Raw genomic sequence first — 17,916 nt, forward strand, 5'->3', positions numbered from 1 at the left:
ACGATTTAGTGATGTAATAGTGATCTTAGCCAATGAGGTGCATCCCACGTTAAAAATCCTATGTACGGTATGGAATTACGCGGCCCGGTGCGCTTCGGAAGTCTTTTGCAAGCGGCGTAGATGTCGCAATTCTTGTACCACTCTTCTACATCGGTCCTCTCTACTTTTCCCTATAGAATCTTTCACGGACCTTCTGGAGAGTCTTGTTTATGCCAAAATATCCATCGGTCAGGCTTACGGGCAACTCATTCAAAACTTCTCTCATACAGCCTCTTGGTAGAATGAGTTCCCATCTGAACGTCTTTCCGTCCTCCGATTTCCATTTACGGTACAGCGCGTCATCTCTAATGTCCAGGGAGTCCCATAGCTCCCAGTGTTTCTTGGTCGTCGGACTGGAAGAGCCAACGTCTTGCCACGTTGGTTTATTTCCGGTGGATTCCTTCGAGTCCATTATTGGCCGTATGCCATTGTTTTCTAGTTGGGCTTTCCGGGTGTTCTCGTCGCTCCAAGAATCATCACTTGAGACGCTACCTGTCTCACTACGGGGTTCACCGGCTCGTACTTCTCTTCTGCATCTTGAGGCAATGGCGACAGTTCTGCTTCTGCGGATCTGGTCCTCCGTCAGATCGTCAGCATTTCTATTCGATGTTTCTTTACGAAGCTGGACCTTCATCCTATCTGACTCCGGCGAAAAAAATAGTTCCGATTCCGTCATCGCTAGTGACTGCATCAGAAATGAACTCTTTTTTCGCTTCTGGAATGGCCATCACTCTCCGTGGAAGAAATTCGTCACTACCACATCCAAGTAGCACGATGTGTACAGTGCCCTCTTAACGCATGGACCCACCCGAGCATGGTCCGGGAGCCTCAAAAGAAAAGGGGCCTCACAAACATGAAATCCGGTTGAAAATTTCTATAATTTACCAGGTAGGGCCTCAGAAAAACTACTTGACCTGGAACCCAGGGCCGTCTTAAGAGCAGCATGGGCCTCCGGGCCAATTAGTTTTTCTGATGCCCTACCAGGAAAATTCTCGAAAATTCCAATTAGTTCTCATTTTTTAGGCCCGTCTTCTCTTGAAAACCTCAGGCTGTGCCCGGTTGCGCCCATGCTTTAAGACGGCATTGCGGGGGCCCTGGATGGGTATTCCCTCGGAATGTGCAACTGGTCATTGCTTATGTCCAAGGAAAATCTGTTTCCTCATGAAGTCCAGTCCGATAATACACTGGTCTTTTATGTCAGCCACGTAGAAGGTGTGTCGATAGGCGACCGTAGCGAACTTCAGTGAAGTTCACTGAGACTTTCAATTTTCCGCGCACAGTCATTTTCTCTCCTGTAACAGTCTGCAGACTCAGAGATGGTGGCACGTTGAGAAGTCGCTGCTGGAATTTTTCAGCCAGGTCCGTCCCAATGATGCTCACGTTGGCTCCAGTGTCAATGACCATTCGACATGGAAGTCCATCAATTTCACCCGTCACGTAGAGTCCGCGGTCTTCATTATGCAGCTGTGAGACGAGGTGTACTCGGCATGGCGCATCTTCCGTACCTGCAGCCACCGCCGGCTTGAGGTAGTTCTCTCAGAATCACAGCTCCAGAGATCGTCATAGTTGGATCGGTCCTCGACGGCGATCGTCTGTCGAACTTCAGCAGTTTCTCCTCGGAGAGCGGCGGTTAGGTACGCGGTCCCATCCGTTCGCGGAAGCAATCATCTCGAACTGTGTCCTGAAGATCGACCACGATGTCTTCAGGTTGACGTCAGCAGCTGCTGTGGTGGTCGAGTGGTCATAGTGACGGACTCGCATCGCGAGGTCCCGGGTTCGAACCCCACCGTCGCCACAGTGGTGGTCGGCTGAAGGCGCGAATGCGAGCCGATTTCCCTTTTAAAATGTCTCGCCACAGAGAGAAACAGACCTACAAACAGTACAAATGCAATTCAATCATATCACATCACTCACTTCACTTCTGAAATATAGATGGCAGAACTGAAAAATCAAACACAACACTACATACGCACTCAGACTATTAGGTACACACACCGTTACACTTCCGGCACAACTCACTAGGTAGTAAATCGCCCATAGATGGTGATAGACCTGAATTGTGCTCGGTTAGAAAAAAAGAAAGATTGACGTCAGCTATGGCTGGCAGGACCTGGTGAGAGGCCGCGGGAAACGTAGGCTCTTTCATTTTCTTTTCCAGCTCTTGTATCCTCTTCGAGAGCTTTTCGTCGACCACAATCACAGTGACAGTGTTCCGTGACAGTGTTCATTTCTTGGGTGAGTTTTTCTACTTCGTCGACTATTCTACCTACCCTAATTTCAATGGCGGTGATGTCTTCCTTCACATTGGCAAGGACGGAGGCGATGCCGCCGACATCATCTTTCAGTTCAGTAATGGAGGTGGTGACCAGGTCCGGCCAGGAGGTGGCCGGAACTAGATGCTTATTCACCCGGGGCAAGTGCGAATTTTGGCGCCCCCCTTGTGATATTGAAGGAGAGGCTTGAGAATGCAATTTGCCCCGCCCCCTCTGATCCAGCGATCGGGGCGCAATACCCGCCTGGTCCCTCCTAGTTGCGGCCCTGGTGGTGACATCATCTTCGATGGCAGCAATGGATGTGTTGATGGTGGCGGCAGATTTGTTCATCTTTTCCACGATGCCCAATTTCATCTGCCCCATAACATTCATCCACTAGTTGAGCTGTTCTTGCATCTCGTCCATGTCCATCCCTCTGGTCTTTACCATTGAAGTCCTTGAAGTATCCCTCTTCTGGTACCAAATCGTTACGGATAAAGTCTGTCGCAACCAGTCCGTCACACTTGTGACTCACAAGCACTCGAGATGGCAAAGCACGAAGCAATTTCAAGGACAACACAGATTTATTTTACAGAACATCTATTTACACGTATTCACAAGCTGTGATTTGATGAAACACGCTTAACAAGGAGCGGTTTCTCTCACATACAAGAGATCTCGTATTGTAAAAACTCAACAAAAATGGTTATAGAGTTCTGCCCTGTCTGCACTGCTATATAGGAGAAAAAGAGACCTTCCAGAACAATCTCCACGAATCTCGCGAAATCTTTATACTTCTCTTGGCGCCATGGGCGTAACCAGCGAGGGGCAGCTGTGCCCCCCCCCCATATGAGAAATTAAAGTGTAGTAATTGACACACATCACAGACGTATCAATTTAGTATCTGTGAGTTGGCCCCTCTAGTTCAGATCTTGAGTACGCCCTTGCTTGGTGCTATGATATCGCCAAATCAACGGAGCTGTCGCCAGATTTGCAAGGTTTGTCGTTAATTTGGCGAGATTTACAGAGAAGTGCATTAATGGCTATTTACAGGCGAAAAAAAGACATGATAAATAAGGACTATTTACATAATTTTCGTAAACAAAAGGTTGAAGTTGCCTGCACTATGATATGTGGAATGTGTTATATATTTTTTAAATGGTAGCATTTGGGCATGGGTGGTGATGCGTGCCCCCCCCCCCTCGTCAAAGGTGAAGTTGACTGATCTAATGTATATATGCATATACATCATCGGGCCCCCCCCCCCCCCAGAGTTCCAAGTCTATCTCCGCTTATGCACAGGGGTTTCAGAGTAACATCAATTAGTACTCTTTTATTCTTTATACCGGCGGGAAACACCGTTGCGATTGTACCCCTACTGCCACCTTTCAAATGGAGACAAACCATTTGTTAGAATTCTTCATTTAAAATTCGATGGTGACAACTCAGAAATTTTGTGGTGACCTTGTGGTGCAAAAGGTAGTTAAAAGCGTTCTTTCGAAGAAAAAAGGAAGAAAAAGTTAAAAGTTTTGCTGTTATCAAGGAAGATTTATGGAAGATAATTCTTGGTGCCTCTGACTAAAAATATTAGTCAGGTTTGGAAATTAGAAGTTCAGCTTCACTACACTCCGCGATCTGCATACTGAGCTTCAGCTGGGCTTATTGGGAGAGGGAGCGTTTATGACCCTTGGTTTAATGGCTCAACGCTGAAGTAAAATTGCAAGATATTTGAAAAAAAAAAGAGTTTTGAAGTTTTTAGAATATGATATTTGGAATTTGAGAGTTAATTGGTTCATTAAAATAAAATTCCTTCTGCTTTAGCATATTTGGAAATTGCATTGTTTCGTCTCCTGTTGCTCACTAGATGACAGCATGAATACCATATCTTAATGATTATTCCTTGATGGCAGATTTTAAAATCCTGTAGAAGAAAACCCTTTGAACTATTCATGTTTAAATTTCAAATTAGCTTTTTACAAACTGTGGATAAATTTTACATTTTAACTGAAATGTTAAGAAAGGTAAAATCTCTAAGATTTGAGCGTACGAAAGCGAAACTTCGAAACCATAGTCTTTCAAAAATGTTGTGTATTTTGTTTCGGTTAACTTTTTTTTGCCCATTGGATATCACAATTTGGTAAATCTATAGTGTATACATAACTATGTAATTCACACAAGTCTAGTTTTGCTTTCTCCATAACAAACTTTTTCTTCCCAAGAAAAAGAAAACCAGCGGAGTTTCAAAATTATGAAAATATTGTTCGGTTACTTATGTTTTCTTACTGAATGGGGGAGAAAAGAAATTGAAAATCCTTGAAATAATTATATATAAATCATAGATTGCAATTAAAAAATTCAATTGGTCATTTAATAAATACTTCTTACACTATTCTAGAAAGAAACAATAAATAATTGAACTTATTAATATTGTGTTTTTTTTTTTGGTCACAGTCAGGTCGACGAGATTACGTCGTCTGGCATCATCATCATTTTTGGGCTGCCAGCTTCTGGTAAACAGTGTGGTGCTGATTAGTAGTGTTGGATGTAATGGTGGTCCTCTTTTGTTTTTTTCGTTTTCTTGTGTTTTTAATTAGATTATTTTCAAATAATTGATTTTATAACACGGATTTTTTTGGTTTTTATGATGAGTGTTCTAACCAATCCTGTGGGATATATTCATCATCATCACGTGTGTTGATTCCGATGCTTTTTTTTTGGCGGTATCCATAGCTATGCTTGTCAGTTGCCTCGGCAGGTGAGTTGGTGATAAATGCATATTAATGAATCCTTATTTTACATTGAGAGAGCCCTGAATCGTATTTTTGAAAATAAATTAGTAAAGCCTTTGATAATTTAAATATTTCATGCTTCCAAATTAAATGTATTGGTAACTCCGTGTTTAAAAACATCGAGCTCCGAGATCTGGGTTCCTCAGTTATATCCCAGATTGTTTATGTTTGGATCTCGAATTTTTTTTTGTGTCACAATCGTTTTGTCAACAGGATAGTGCTTAATTTTTGTTCGTGGGGGAATGTATTTATGTTTTGTTAACACATGATTATGCTGTGGTGCAATGGTTCAAGTGATGGCAATTGGACATAGCTCTTTAAATAATCAACGTTTCAATAGGCTTCCCATGGTGTGGAAGGAAAGTCAAGGGAAGAATTCTGAGAAGGGACAAAAAAAAACCGAACTAAGTAATCAAGGAAACACATATTTAATGGATTTTATGCCGAGGTGAACTCTGAAAGAAAAGTCATCTAGTCTTTTCCCCCGTGACTCGAACCCAGGCGCCCTCTTGCATTCTGGGCAAACATGCTACCATCTGGCATGACACGACCTTGCCTTTCTTATTTCACACACACACACACTGTGGTGCATATTGCTGAAATAAAGGCATTAGCAGCCTCTCTTAATTTCAGCAAATGGCCCCAGGTGAGTGAATAAATGAACGGGAGAACTTTGCCACTGGACTTATCCCGTTGCCGAGATCTCTTCCAGCCCAGCTTCGTGGCAGAGTCTGGAACAATCCCAGGTGGGTCGGTAGATATATATATCTAGTGGTACTACACCAAACACTAACTTTGGCTATATTGCAATTTACTGCCATTAATGAGATGGGCTGTCTGTCGATGTTCGCCTCAAGCTCGTTGGGGAAAAATATCTTATCTATATCCTCCCTCGGGTTTAGATCTAGGACCATGACAGCAACCTTCACAGTGGTAGACGAGCATCTTAGCACCACGCCACTCAGAAAATATATCTAGTGGTGTAGATGAGAGCTTGCTTGCCTGGAGTGTGTAAGTCCAAGTTCTGGTGGAGACCAGATGACTTTTCTTTGCGAGTTCACCTCAGCGAAAAATCCAGAAAATATCTGTTTTCTTGATATATTGGGCTAAGAAAAAGCCGTCTGTCTCTATAACTCGAGAAATATTCGGAAGATCAAGATTCTAATTATACAGTAGAACCTCAGCTATCCGGGCTAAGGTGGGAAAGGTGAACGCGGGTAATCGAAAAACACTGTTAAACTGACAGAAAAAAATGATTTAAAATAACAAAGTTGGGGGAAAAAAAAAAGTATTTTTGTACTTTAAACCTTCTTAAAATGACTAATTAAAAATATACTTATTGAATGATAGCTATACTATTAATATACTAGGTTTCATTAATGGTAGAAATACAGTAGAGCCTCGATTATTGCGGCTAATAGTGGGAAGGTGATCACGGATAACCAGAAAATATGGTTATCTTTTTCCTGTCAGTCATTTTGCACAGTTGTAAAATGTACTATGAGAATGACACAAACAAGGAATATCGCTGGTCCAGCCATTGAGCTATGTGGGTCATGTGACTGCATCCAAAATTACACCATTCTTGTATCTTATCTTTCAGTTGCAAAGCATTTTGACAAACTTGTCAGCATTTCCTATAATTGGCTGTAAGTCTTCACGTGCCGATTGCCCCAGAGCAATGTTGGGTTCTTATGTGTGCATATGATGGTGGTGGGGGGGAAGCTGCCATTTCAATGCATAAATTAAACAGACTTTTTCCTATAATTTTTTTGGGTTTTATGACCCACATTGACAAGTTTTTATACCAAAGTGAAAAAAAACCTGTTTTGGGCCAAACTCAAAAACGACAGAACTGCAACTCCAAGTCTGGCATAGTAAAAGGTACTTGAAATATTGCAAACATTTTTTGAATTGAAACATCTGTTTGAAATTGTTTGGTGTGCTGGAGTATAGCTGTTTGGGCTGCATGTAGTCTGAGTTCGACACCCATAAATTCATTCTTATTATTCATGATTTTCCTAAAGCTCTAAATTTGGCAGGAAAAGATAAAAAGACAAATTTTGATTTAGTTGGCTGCTTTTTGTAAGTTCCAATGTTAAATTCATAGATTTGTTTTGATTTTTCAATATTATGACTCGCTATGCTATGCAACAGAACTAATATTTTGCTGACGTGCACAGTTGATCCCTGTTATAATGAAATTTAAAAGACCAAAAATATGGTTTGTTGTATTCTTTCCAGCGGTTTGCCATATCCTTTCTAATTAAAAAACATTCTAAGAGATGCGACTAAAAATTATGTTCATCATGAACTGAAACTTTAATGATTTACGTAATCATGCCTATCAATACACCAAGTGGATAGCAAGTACAAATATTTGTTAGTAATTTAATTTTTGGAGATATATACCCACAAAACAGATATAAATACAATGAAATTTGAATACAGAGAATATATATGACCAATATACACTTTCGCATCCAAATAGATTTTTTCCCCCCCATGCATGTTTCTGATATTAGAACCTTGCAAGGCTTTCTACAGCAATTAATGAATAAATATATTGTTATAAAAATAATGTTACCTTTGCGCACTGGTAGAGAGGAGGAGCAACTGAAAACAGAGAAGAAAAGAGGGGTTAAAGCTTAAAGGAGGGTTGTGAAAGAAAGATCTACACATCTCTGTAACACTTAAATTCTACTTTTCTTTAGCCTTTTATCACCTGTAGTTTTGTGTTCAAATCCAAGAAGTGTTGCTTGTTTGGCTGACGGCCATCTCTACCCTGAATGAATCGCTAGAAAAACAAACCCCTAAAATTGTGAATAATAATTAAGTCTCCCTCCCCTTATCCTACACCCGGCTAGTTTAAAATGGTTTTCTAAGAAACAGGAATACCTCCCAACAAAAGTCATCTTCATCATAAACGAAATGCTCTAAACAGGCTTTCAATATATCTGCTTCAGAAAAAATAGTAAGCGTTCATCGTTTTCCTGAGAAGTAAAAGAGTTCCCTAAGAAAATCAGTACGACTCAACTTTTTCCCATTCAAGGGACAAAAATTTGCACTTGGCCAAAAATTCTTTGTTTCACCAGGTTTTTTTAAATTGAAAATAGACTAAATATGTCTTCCGTTTCCATCTTAAAGAGATTTTCCCATAATAGAAAAAGCATTCAACCAGTGATTCCCAACGTGGGCGATGGAATGTTCCGGGGGGGGGGGGGGTAGAAGCTGTGGGTAAATTGCGTTAGGGAGTGCTGGGACAAATAAATTTCTGAAGAAGGGGCAATGGGACAAAAAAGGTTGCGAAACTATGCACTATATTATGTTTCTGTTTCATTCAAGACAGGTTTCTGTCTTGTACAGTGTCCGTCTTAGACAGGTTTCTGTCTTGTACAGTGTCCGTCTTAGACAGGTTTCTGTCTTGTACAGTGCCCGTCTTAGACAGGTTTCACTGTATATCTAGTGGTACTACACGGTAGTCAAAATTAGAGTGTTTTTTCTCAGCTCATTCTATTAGAGAGCACCTCGGTTCCATTCCTGGCAGAGACCAGATGACTTTTCTTTCCTAGTTCACATAGTATCTAGAAAAAGGTCTGTTTCCTTGATGGCTAAAAAAAGCGTTCTCACACTGAGACCATTTAGAAGAACATGAATTTTTATTTTCATGCTTCATAAAATATAAGTAAAAAAGTTGAAATCAATGTTAATGCACAGGTATCCAATTCAAAAATAGTTCCGTCCAGCCGGATTATTTTATATATATTTTTGACAGCTTGTCTCGAAGTAAATTCAAGATTTTGAAAACAAAGAATTTGATTCAATTATTAAAATTACTGATGTGGCTTTGTATGGGGAATAGAATGTTATCCTAACATATACAAAGTACAGACCCACCTACAAAAAATCTCTGTTTTTGCTAGGAAGTGGGTTTTGGTGAAAAGTCATTTGTTATATAGCCCAGAAAATCCCACTTATATTATATCAACAGTCTTTAGCAGAACAACCTTTTATCTTTTTATAGTATTTTTATAAATAAGATTTAATAACTGAAAATCTCTCTTTTGATGCTTTTCGCATAATAATCATCATCACTTAGAGCATGGGGTCTTCAACTTCTCAGACATTGCGGCCCAAATTAAACTTTCTACAAAGCCAGTGGGCAACCAAGTCATATCATAGTATTCTTGGCTATTAAACAGGGCTCCCCAAATTATTGAACACTTTTATTTACTCTGAATTCATTTCTTTCATTAAAGTAGAATTTTCATTTATTTGCAGATAACTTTCTAAAAGAATTGTTTTAAATCAATTATTTCTTATATTAAATATGAAATTTGTTCCAATAACTCTGAAATTATTTCTTTCAAATATTTTTAATTTTTTTTTATTAATTTATTACTCTTGACAATTCTGAAATTATTCTTAATAATTCTGTAACAATTTTTTCAAAAATTATGAAATTATTTTTCCAATAATTCTATAATTATTTCTTTCGCTAAGGTGTTTTTTTAGCATTTCTGTAATTATGTAGGCCTATACCTTTTGAATGATCATTTTACACACGCACACACACAAAATAACAAAATTTTAAAAATTGCATCAAATTCTTCGTTTTTGAAATCTTGAATTTACTTTGAGATATAAAAGAAGCTGAGAAAAGTATGAAAATAAAAACTTGTTTTTTTGTTTTTATTATATTTTGATGTTCCACTGCATCAATTCATCTAGTTTGAGATTTTAAATCTATAATGACTCGTAGTATTACATTGAAGAAATTTCACAGCTTTAATTGAAGCATTTTTTTTTACTTATCACACAGAGATCGGTAAAACTTCATAAAAGCCTTCCTAATATCCATCATGAAGGGGGGGGGGGAAATATATATATACATTTCATAGATCAGATTTGTTTGCTCAATGAGTGTCAGAGGAAGTCTCTATTAGTTACCTTTTGGATATAGTCTATGTCCCTCAAACTTTTCGCTGAAGGAAAATATCACATGATCCAAAAAGCTTCATGGAACAATATCCTCTACAATGATGAACACTGGTATAACAATATTACTTACTGGTCCTTGTGCCAGGGTTGGCAAGGTTTTGTACAGTACGGTAAAAACCATGGTATTTACCGTACTGTCCAAAACTGTACTAAACTGGTCCAAAACCTATTTATAACTATAAGTGAAAAACTTTGCAATTTGATAAAGAGGTAACTTCTATAATCAAATATTAAGCCTAATATTATATAAATTATATTATTAATTACATTAAATGGGATAAAAATTTGTCACATGAAAATTAGAAAAGAGCAATAGATACAGGGCTCCCAATTAAAAAATTAGAAAAAGTAGGAAAAAGCAGAACTAAAAAAGTAAGATGGGGTAGGGCCCTTAGACATAGCATAACAATAAAAATTCCTAAATTTTTTTTATTTAAAAGTTTTTTTCTCATTCATTTTTTTATAGCACTATTTCAGTATCCTATAAGATTGACTCTCAACTCAAAGCGAATCAGTCACCAAATGTAGAATAGGCCTATGTATCCAACTGCTTTGTAATGCAAACTGTTGTTTCACCTATGCACAAAATGTGCACCATAATTTTGAATGATGATTGCTAGTTACTGTCCGAGACCATGAAAAGTAAATACGAAATTATTTTTCCCATCCAGACCAAAGTTTTTAATGACTACTCTTCTTTTTGAACCCCCTCAAACTAAGCAAATGAAAAATGTCCTTCAAAACGATACAATTTCTGCTTTGGCAAGATCATTAATTGCAATCTACAACATTTGTGCTATTTGGCAATATATCGATGATTCCCTGCTCAATTAAAACCTATTACACAAATTTTGTAGATAGGATTTCGTAAAAAAGTAGGACAAAATCCAGAAAGTAGGAAAAGTAGGACGAGTGGGAGCCCTGTAGGTATGACTATAGAATGATATTAAACTTATGTAATAATCAAGCGCAGCTGCACCTTTTAACATTTGATAACACATAACTTTAGCTGCCCTATCTGTGGCTGTGCCCAGATGATTTCTAAGATAACAAAATTTCAAAATATTCTTTCAATTGATGCATAATTTGGAGGACATGAAAATAAAAAAACCATGTGTTAAGACAGTCTTTTGATAAGCCTTCTTCCAATGTTTTTCGTATTGCTGGCCCCCATGTGATAGAATTGTAAATATAGCTTGAATTTATTCTGTGAAATATTAGCTTCTATCCTCAAAAGAGCAACAATTTAAATTTAACAAAAACTTTGGATCTTAAAGTCTTATCATCATGATATAGGCGTAACCAGTGTTTGTGAAATTATGTTCTGTTAGTCATGAGTAGGTGCTATATAGTGGCCTCATTTTCTTCAGATATTTTCCTTTATTTATAATTAGTTTTTAAGTTTTAGTGCGCCCCCCGCCCCAAATACAGTACCTGCTTCATAATCATACATGAAAAATAAGATGTGAAGTGAAAATAACATTTATAACAAACTAAAAAATTGAAAACAGTGTTTATTTAAAAATATATATGAGTGATATTAATTTACTAACAAATTTTTTCAGCTTAAAACCATCGGTTTCGTGAAACAATTAACTTAGAAAAAAAAAACCAAATGACACCTTTTTGAAATGTTTTTGATTTAGTTAGTTTTATTTTCTGTTAGTATTTTTTTTTAATATTTTAGTATCATAGAAAAAACAAACAAAAAATCCAAAGGTTTTCACATAACATTTTGAAACTTGGAGGTTTTGCACAGTTTCAGACACTTTTGGACAGTTTATCCGGCGTGTCCTGTCCAAAACCCCAACCCTGCCTGGTGCACTTTCCATTGTGTTAATATATTTCAATTGTGTAATATGTTTCTTTGATCCAATGAATATCGTTACATAGGAGTTCGCTTAGCAGCTGAATACAATTATTTCTTTGCATGGGAGAAAAGAATATAATCTTAAGGTATAGGAAGTACAGGCCCATCTACGAAAACTCATTTGTTAGCCCAGAAATTCCATTTAAAGGCTATAATTTTTAGCAAAATAACTTTATCTGTTTAGCTTTAGTTTCTTTTTCTCCCGTATAAATTAATATTACTATCCGGCCAAGTGCAATGTCTTTGCATAGAAGAAAAAAATGTTATGATATATACAAAGTATGTACATATATAAAAGTTTAAAAACGTTTTTAAAGAGATTTTGCATTATTATATAAACTGTTTATATATTTAAAATTAAAACTAGCTGAATCTCACTAATATTAATTTGATATTAAATTTTAATTAGTATGATATTAGAAGAATATTAAAAAGAATTTGGTGAAGGTACATCCAATTTAATTAGATGTGTACAAGCTATTTTTATTACTTAGTAGCCAACAAGCTATAATATAACATTGCACTCACAGCATATTCAAAAAAATCCCTTAAAACCTTAGACAACAACCCAAGGTTGCCAACCCTGTTAAATATGGCCATGTTTCTAAGATTATATGTATAAATCAGCCAGCATAGTTGATTCTAACCTTTATACCAGTGGTGTGTGTACACACACACATTGACATGGCTAAGGGAATCGCGGGTGGAGAAGGTTTGAGAACCACTGCCTTATACTGTTCAATCATCTATGAGGGATCAATGCAATAGTGTAAGTCTAGATGGAAATTAAATATTTAATAATCAATGTAACTTTTTAAAAATTGTTTTGTAATTCGTCCAGAGGTAAGGATTCGAGAATAAGCAATGTGGTTACTAAATTGGAGTGTGAGGAAATTATTATTATTTTTAACTTTGTGTGTGTCCACATAGGAAAAGGTTACCGGATTCTTGAAAAGTAAAAAAAAATAATAATGACAGTAATTTTGCCTTTGTTTCCTTGGAAAAGAAAATATGCTTGGCTGCTAGGAAATTTGTCTAGTAGGTCTACCTATGTGCTCTTTTTTTATTTGTCAAGCCCAATGAAGTGCCATTTCTTGTGATTAAAAACCTCTTTTATTAGGCCTGTGTGTGCTATTGAAACAATAATCTATATTTATATTAAAAAATCATGGTATGTTGTGGCATAAATGTTGGAGGTTTTGGTTTGTTGCTACATATAAGCCTAATTAAAAACAATTGTATGATATGCTGTTTATAAAGTAATACTTTTATCTAATTTGTGAATCCTTTATCTACTGACAGATGATATTTTGATACATAACTTATGACACTTTTCATAATCTGGTAGATAGGTTAAAAGAGCTGAAAAAATTAAGGAAGATCGTACAAACTTCTAAATCTTTTTCTTTTTAATGAACTCTGATGAAAGGCTTCTTTTATTTCCCCCATACATGAAGGGAAAATTGATGTTGAAGAAACTATCAGTGTTGTTTCTATCAATTTTCTAACTACTTTGAACAAAGTTCTATGTGGCATAAAATTATAATGGTTTTGGACTAGAGAAAAAATTAATTTAAGCATATTATGATTCAATATGTTGAATTTCATCTGCGAATTCATGTTTGGATTCATTGTGCAATTCCGAAAATATTTGAATCTTGCTGAGATTTGCAGGGAATTTTTATTTTTTTTATATGAGAAACAGTGTGTGCATTGTGTTAGCCTATGTAATTATCATGTTTTATTTCCGGCCTTGTTATTTAGTAAGAATAAATATTTATTGAGTAGGCATCAAATATTTAAAGCCATGGTCAGCCAGTTGTTGCTGAGGGACGAGATGAAATTTTTTAATCGAATTTTCAAATCTGTATATATTTAACTCCACGTAAATGACATTGACCTTTAGTGGTCGATTGGTTTTTTTCTTCTGAAGTCTCTACTGTTTTTTTTCTTAGAAAAGTTTGATTTCTGATATCGGTTTGAAGTTTCTTATCGGCTGCTACATCATAGAAGAGATTTTTAGTTTATCGGTCACGTTGAACTGAGTCCTGGGAGGAAGAGGTTGAGAGTGTGTGTGTGCGCGTTCTTAAACTGGAAGGAATGCTGGTCTCTGCATTTTTTCGCTGATGATGCCGATGATATCCGGGTTTTTTTTTTTAAATTTTCGGAGTATAGTTTCTTTGCGTTTTCACGTTGTTTGCGTCTCATTTCATGTAAATATATTCAGTTTAAACATTTCTGCGAATATCTGGTGTGTTGGGGCAGTGTTTGCCAGAATCAAATGACGTCATGTCTTTAGTTCTTGTTATTCGAAATTTATAGCCAAATATCTAGAATAGCCAATGCCTCTCCTAGAGTCATTACATTTTTTCAGCACCTACTTTTAGAGGGTATGTATTCCTATTACACATCTTTCTAAATCGCTGTACGGTAAACAACCATACACATTACGTTCGCAGAAATTATTTTCCACGTCGAGCCGAGGATATCGATGTGTGACAAATAAAAAAAAGTTAGGTAATGGCCAAATTCCTTTGGAGCCAAGCATATTATTTTCGCGAAAAATTGTTCAAAATAATCTTTTTTAAACTACTTTCACTGGAGTTGGTAATCTTTTTCCATGTTTGTAGACCCGCTGATATATAAAATCCAAAAAGATTCTTCCTTATACTCAAATTCAGTAACCACACATTGGGGTGTCAGTATTAATTTTTTTAGCAGTCGAGCAGTGGATGTATCTTTATTGAATAGTGGAAAGTTCAATATATAGATTTTGTACGATAAGTTTTTTCACGAGGATTCCTTTCATATACTATATGTAATCACAGGGCAAGAGAGCCGCGAGTGCGGAGTTTGGAAACCACAGATATTGATATCGGTGCTAATTACTGTTGTCCAATGGCTTATATATTCTGGATTTACGAGGTTCTTGACCCTGCTAGTGTAGTTCAGTCGAACTCCGTGGACGTGAAACCGAAAGTAACCAAGGAAATTGATTTCGTGTTAACCGAATTTCATGATGTCCTGTAAAATTGGGATGAAATCATTTTGTAATGTTTAATGTATATTTCGTGTTGAACATGTTTGGTTGTATACCTTACGGTAAATGTGATAAAGCCTATAATTATGCATAATTGCTGACCACTTTGTTTAAAAGTATGAAAGTGTTCGAAAGTTTGAAAAAAAATTTTTTTTTTCTTCATATAGTGTGAATTTATCACATTTATCGGTGATTAGGTATAATCCCCAGCTCGTGTTGGTGGATGTAATGAATCGTCAATGACATTACTCATTATTTACCGGAATCGTGCTTAGACTTCAGTCTGGGATGATAAATTCAATCAGTAATGCCGACTATATTTACACATGTTGATGAATTTTCAACATTGGAAGACAGTATTAATTTTTGTATTTCAATCTATTTCACACTTATTTTAGTTTAATTTTTATTGCAATAAACGTGTCGGTTTGTGTATCCCATACCGGCAAAACTAATAATCTAATTAAATGAAAAAAAATGGGGTGATATAAATTTTCAAAACTCAAAACAACTTCATTTAGAAATTATGCATAATCACCCTCAAAGTGGTAAAACGTTGTGAAATTTATCAAACTTGTCGAGACGTTTGGTGATTATGCATAGTTACCGATTTAGCATGCGTGTCGTGACGTGTATAGTATTTAAAAACCCACTGTTTATGGCATTTAGCTTGCAAAGTCTTTTCTGAACTTGTCTTCCCCCCCATGTAAAAATGCATGACAGGTAGCTGGAGCATTTGGTGTAGAAACTTTCGTGAGTGTGTCTATGAGAGATTAGGTCACGTTTTCTTTTTTTTTTTTTAAACTAGTGCATCGATTCAATAGCGTCTGTCAAAATCACCTTTTTTTCGAGAAACCTGGCAAAATATTTCTTTGTAATTTCTCTGCATGCTTTTGCATTTGTTTTCTCGAGAATTGTTTCTTTTTTGCTTCAGCTGAATGGAGATTTTAGAAAAGTGAAATATGCATTCATCGCTGTAAACAACTGCACATTACGATTTATTCAATTTTTTTTTCTTTTTTCTTCGAAAGTGTTCTATGTTCAGCGAAAAACTGTCTGAGCATTTCTTTTTACGAGTTTTGCAATCGGTGATGTGTCCTAGTTAAAATGTAGACAACAGCTTTTTGAACGATATCCGTCTGTGTTGCCATCGGACAGAAGAAAGTTTCGAAATCTAATTTTATTATTATTAGTGGTTTTTTTTGTTCTCTTTCTTCGTTACTGCTGCCTCTCTGACAGGAGATACCTTTTAATAATTTTTCTTCTATAAGCCAAAGCTCCACGTGACGCTGTTAGATAAAAAAAATTACCTTTTTTTGGCAGCATTTCCAATCGAAAGGAAATTGATTGGCTACTCTTATTTCGATAGTTCGCATAGCATCGTCTTTTTTTCCCCTCACTAAATTCCTAGGAAAAAAAATAACAGTTGTTAATCAGCAGAGCCTATCAAACAGAGTGCAGACAGACAGTCCCTTTGAACTGAGATAATTTGCAAACGGTAAGAACCACGACCACATACAACTCAGATAACCGAAAAGTAAAGTGACTACGCCCGATAAGGTGAAAAGAAAAAAGCCACGCATAAAATTATAATCGAGAGAAGAATGATAATTAAAATTTTTGTACCTTCCTCATCTGAAAGATGTCAGTAAAATTTATGCCTTTTTCTATTGCAGCAATAAAAGAATTGCCTCGTGATAATTGGATTAAAATTCTTTAATTTGGCATTTTTTTATAATATATCTCCAAATTCTTTGGCATCGTTTTCAATTATCACTCAAAAAATGGCTGAACTCAGATTTCAACCACACTCCATATCTCAAAGCTTTAGAATGATAGTTTCTAAATTTGCAACACGCTTCAACTTTTGTAATTATGCAAGTTCGCGCCATGTTTTCTCCCGCATTTTTGTAATTATACAAATTCGCATTTCTATATCATTTTGGCAATTGTGCAAGTACGCAACATGTTTTCTCCCGCAATTTTGTAACTCTCGGTGATGAAAATGTCACGAAGTAAATTTCTTTTCCGTACAATGAAAAGGCATAAATTTGACTAATTTGAATTTTTTTTTTTAATGGTAGATTGGGGGGGGGGGACTATTAAATGTTAATTTTATATATTTCTCCAGTTATTTTAAAATGCTTCATTTTTAATTTTTATTATGTCTGATTAGACTCAGTCACATTATAATACCGTTATCGTAGTTTAGTGGTTCTCAAAGTATGTGTCACAACTCCTAGGGGCGTTGCTGTAAGCTGGCGATATCGATGTGTGCTTGTTTGTTGATTTGAAGCCTTCCTTTGTTAGACTTCTGAGTAGGAGCGAGTCCTAGTTTTGAGTTCTCCCCGTTCGCAAGTTATTTCAGGCCGAGGGTACTCGTGCACCCTGTATAAATCCAGCTAGTGTGATCCGCCAAAGTAACATTTTACGAATATTTTTTGCACACTTAACAATGATGTAATTTCAAGTAATCAAATTTGGAATTACTTTACTTATTGAGTAGTTTTAAAGTAGTCTCAGTGATCAGATGACTGACAAATGACCTGGGATGGAAGTTGTGCGAAAGTGGCAGAAAATGTTTTGAACAGCTGTGACCTGATTGAATTTTTTTACTTTTTTCACGTTTCAGTGAAATCAGATGTTAAGTTTAAGAAACTGGATTTCCCTCCTTACAAAATACCCCTTTCATGCCCTCATCCTACAACCTACGGTATACGCACTCCCTGGAATCCGCTGTCAACTACCTTGGGGTCTTGTACCCTGTAGTTTCTGAAGGTCGTTGATATACAGGTTGGTACGGTTTTGGATTTAGGGTAATGGCCTATTTATACAAAGCCAGCCATAGAGTACCCCTCTTCTTGTCCCATAAAATCATGTGTTCAACCCTGATCCCGTTATAACACCTCTCCGCCCAGGAACTTG

At 36.6% G+C, this 17,916-nt stretch overlaps 1 protein-coding gene across 1 annotated transcript in view; it reads left to right on the forward strand.

The window, feature by feature from the left end:
* The first annotated feature begins 4,807 nt into the window (after positions 1-4,807).
* Hr39 (Nuclear hormone receptor FTZ-F1 beta) overlaps positions 4,808-17,916 on the forward strand; it is an 89,520-nt gene continuing 76,411 nt past the window's right edge. The window contains exon 1 of the mRNA XM_089234236.1: positions 4,808-5,046. The gene's annotated coding sequence lies outside the window, so the exon portion shown is untranslated. The remainder of the gene's footprint in view (positions 5,047-17,916) is intronic.

Source organism: Pholcus phalangioides, unplaced genomic scaffold (assembly GCF_987345545.1).
Source record: "Pholcus phalangioides strain wild (caught in Gottingen) unplaced genomic scaffold, Ppha-v1.0 ptg000008l_1, whole genome shotgun sequence".
NCBI classification, from domain to species: Eukaryota; Metazoa; Arthropoda; class Arachnida; order Araneae; family Pholcidae; genus Pholcus; species Pholcus phalangioides.